Below are 4,799 nucleotides of genomic sequence, written 5' to 3' on the forward strand. Positions count from 1 at the left end.
GATGTGCAACTGTTTGACAGCATTGGTAAGTCTTTTTCAGCAGTAAGTGAACATTTAAAAAAAAAAAACTAAATTTGTTTTGACTAATATAAATATTAATAAATAAAAGTGCAAACCCTGTTTCCTTGTGCTGTTTAAACATTTGAATCTTTTTTTAAATTGTTTTTATATAATAATTTAGCCCTTTTTTTAAGTAAGTGGGGCTCAAAGTAAAGATTATATATATTTATATATATATATATATACATATACTGTACATCAAGTATAGAAAAGATATCTTGGATAATTTTGTAGGAGTTCCATTTAATGTAACTTTTTTTGAGTAATTTAATAGATCCAGACAAAACTTAGTGTAAACGCTGATACTGAGGAAACTCTCCATTGTTTTGAAGATAGCTGTACTTATTGTACAGTGCTTATTCACCAGGGGGAGACACTATCTCATATGCTTGACCACAGAAAAATGATCTTTTGTGAGGTGAGAGCAATATTTTGTATTAATAAAATAACACAAATATGTAATTAAATGAATAAGATTAAATTAAAATGTTTAATAAATAATTAAATATTTCATTTATAATTTATTTTTATCAACAGTATGGATTCAAACAAAAAAAGAATACCAGATTCAAACAAAAAGAAATGAATACCAGACAATATCTGCCCCAAATTAATTTAGATTTGGTTGATTTTTATCATTTTTAGACACATTCTGGTTCTCCCAGTACTCTGAAACCTTAAAAGGGTTAGTTCACCCAAAAATGAAAATTATGTCATTAATGACTCACCCTCATGTCGTTCCAAGCCCGTAAGACCTCCGTTCATCTTCGGAACACATTTTAAGATATTTTAGATTTAGTCCGAGAGCTTTCTGTTCCTCCATTGAAAGTCAATGGACGGCATACTGTCCATGTCCAGAAAGGCAGTACAGACATCATCAAAGTAGTCCATGTGACATCAGTGGCTCAATCTTAAGTTTATCAAGCGACGAGAATACTTTTTGTGCGCAAAAAGTAAACAAAAATAACGACTTTATGCCACTATTCATTTCCTTCTCTCTGTGCCTCGAGTGAGTTCGCGTAGTGTTTCAGCGTAGCGCGTCTGTGTTGTACGTCACACGTAGGCTCGCTATTGGCCGACGCTGGTCATGTGTGATGCGTGTGATGTACAACACAGACACACACGCTACGCAAAAACACTACGTGAACTCACTCGAGGCCTAGAGAGAAGGAAATGAATAGTGGAATAAAGTCGTTATTTTTGTTTACTTTTTGCGCACAAAAAGTATTCTCATCGCTTGATAAACTTAAGATTGAGCCACTGATGTCACATGGACTACTTTGATGATGTCTGTACTGCCTTTCTGGACATGGACAGTATGCCGTCCATTGACTTTCAATGGAGGAACAGAAAGCTCTCGGACTAAATCTAAAATATCTTAAACTGTGTTCCGAAGATGAACGGAGGTCTTACGGGCTTGGAACGACATGAGGGTGAGTCATTAATGACATAATTTTCATTTTTGGGCGAACTAACCCTTTAATTGTAGTTCAGTTCTTCTATAATAGATGTATTTAACAACTGTCTAATTACATATAATCCTTCAATAACAGTTTTTGAAATCATCCAGCTGTTACTGCCTGCATGCTAATGTCACAGTAATGTTTCTTTACTGGTGTAAGATCGTTACTACAGGTCTGAACCCACATGACTGAACTATCTCTTTTAGTGTCAAGCGTCCCAGAAAGCACTGAGACATTACTTCTTTCGTCAGACGGCCATGTGGAATGTCATTGGCTTTCCTCGTGTCTTTGTTCGAAACACCTTCAAAACACTATTATCAGGACCTTGCTTTGTTCCTCTTGATGGAGAGCTTGTTTGCGCTGAGCTAATCTCAAGCTCCACAGGACTCAGCTGTGGCCATGTTTATAAATATGGGAATGAAAAGGAGAAGGAAGGGGTCTTCACAAAGGAAGGAACTCTGGGTCTAGGTCACCTTGTAATTCAACTATCACCCATTTTGATAAATGGATTCTAGCCCTAATGCTGTGCTGAAAACGCTGTAAGTTAACACCTTTTTGATGACTACGATCAATCATTTTCAGAAATAAATACAAAACCTGTGTAGCAAGTGTATAAAATCACAAAATTATCAAACATCATATTATTATAAATTAATCAGATTAGCCCATTTCAGGTCTACACCTCTCCTTTCAATCTGAGTGAAACTGAATTCAGATCAAAATCGATTGAGGTGTTTATATGAAGGCTTTTCAGTCTGGTTGAGCAATCAATCCGATTATAAATGGATAATGTTCGTGCATGCAAACGTGAAATATGGTCTCCTGGACTAAACTGCTCAGAGGGTGATAATGCATTGATTAATAATACATATATTTATTTAATAAGATTGTCAGCTGTTTGGGGCAGCACCACAGTCATTATCAAATGGATTATTTATCTGCAACTTTCCTTTTCATGCTTTGCTTTGTTAATCTCTCTCTCTCTCTCTCTCTCTCTCTCTCTCTCTCTCTCTCTCTCTCACACACACACTCACTCACTCACACACTCTCTCTCTCTCTCTCTCTCTCTCTCTCTCTTTCTCTCTCACACACACACACACACACACACACAAACACACACAGAGAGAGAGCGCCTCTTCACATTCCTCTGTCACATGCTTGACATGAACTGCACTTCTGTGTAAAATGCTTCCTCCCTCTGATGAAGTACTGTGTAGTGTTTAAGAAATAAGCATGATATTAACTGTCATCCAACATGCCAACTTCCTTTCATGGAGATATTTACAGTTCTATACCACATTTTAAACCATACTGGGGCTAATTCATATTGGGCTGACATCATGGAACCCCATAGACAAACCCATAAGGCCCATAGGCCTACCTCAAGCCTATCGTGCATACATTGGCCCCACCATAAATATATTAATTTTTACAATCTGACTTGTATGTAAATTATGATGACTAAAAATGTACAAATGACATACTAATTCATACAAATTTGTAACCACCTGACCAAATCATAAAATACTAAAAAGTCCCCCTGTGGTGAAAATCATGTTTTTAATGTTGTTTATATGTCTTTATACCATGGTCTGGGTGAATACTTGATTCTGATTGGCTGCAGGGTGTCCATTAAAAAGTGATAATGTACACCTAGGAAAGGCGTCCCGTCAATTTGCCTGATGACAGTTCTAAATGATTGCGCTGGCTCAAACTCACTGATCAACTGCTGCGGTCGGGTCGCTGTGGCCACGTTGCTTGGCAACGCCTGTATACGAGAGATATTAAATAGTGCGCTCGACTAAATAAATAAAAACCCTCCCGATTTTTACTCTAAAACACATTAAAGTATTATTAATTGATTAAATATTTATTTCTTTTATAATTGACCATGGTATAAGCGGGTTAATGCCCTTCGAGGTGTCCATTGTCAGGTATTATTGGACTTCGGCGGAGGCTGCGCGTCGGACGGTTCACGCCTCGCCGTCGTCCATTAATACGCTGATTTCACGCAGCCGCCATTTTGAAATCGAAAGTGAGGCTCCGGTGGGAAAAACCCCGGAAGTAAAGATAAACAACAATGCCTTTGGACTACCAACCTGAAGCTGCTGCCGCGATTTACACTATTGGATCCAATACAGGATATGTATAAAGTTCATTCCTGCTTCTTTTTTTAACTTTTTGAATTATATAAAAAAAATATTTTATTTATAAATGAATTTCACTGTATATTGGCTAGTATAAAGTATGAAAGAAATGTATGTACAGTTTTAGAATTGACACAAAATCATTAAACACAACAATACGCCATCGCATTCATGACTCTCCCGTGATTAAAGGCGACACTTCCGGTTTTCTTCCCACCGGAGCCTCGCTTTCGATTTCAAAATAACGGCTGCGTGAAATCAGCGTATACCTTATATAATGGACACCTCGTCGGGCATTAACCCTTACATGTTTTTAATATGCTTTAAGACAAACCATGTGCAAATTCATAAGTCGACACCATTGCTGAGTATTTTCTCCTTAAAACTGCAGTGAACCAAAGACAGTCTCAAAAACACAGTTTGAAATCGCTGGTGTTTCTGACGTCACAAACTACCTTGTAACCAATCAGGTCAACATGTGATCGTCAATGTGTGGATCTCTGATCTGGTGTGAGTGAGTGGAGGCGGGGCTCATTTGCATATTCATAGAACAGTGTTGCCAACTAAATGAGACAAGGGTGTAGAGTTACATTCAAGCTATTTTAAGGCAAGATTTTTTTTTTTAAATACATAATTTCAGTGATCAAAGATAAGTTTTAAGGAATACAATTATTGACTACAGGGGGACTTTAAGAATGGTCACAAAACTAGCTAAAATGGTTTCTTAGAAAAGAGCTCGCTAATAGCAACACTGCATTATTAACATTTTGATTGATTTATAAAGGCTTACACTTATAGCTATCTCATCTTTTTCAAATTAGACTGGCAGTATAGCCTAACCTACGCGTTATATGCCTGTGTGATTTATTTAGCCATTTCACTTAAACTCTGTGGAATAGGCTAAATATTGGGCTATTTAGCCTACTGTAAGTGCAGCCTACCGAATAAAAATATCCACATCATACTTTTTTATTCGCATTTTGGAAATCTTCTTCTTACAGTAGCTTATTTTTAATGAGACATCGCGCTTAAGCATCAAATTCAAAACTCTCAATTCCGATGTCCAACGCGCCTGATGCTCAAATGCATCAATATAAAACCATAAATTCAAATGGCCAAAATACCGACT

This window comes from Scardinius erythrophthalmus, assembly GCF_964197995.2.
Source record: "Scardinius erythrophthalmus genome assembly, chromosome: 7".
NCBI classification, from domain to species: Eukaryota; Metazoa; Chordata; class Actinopteri; order Cypriniformes; family Leuciscidae; genus Scardinius; species Scardinius erythrophthalmus.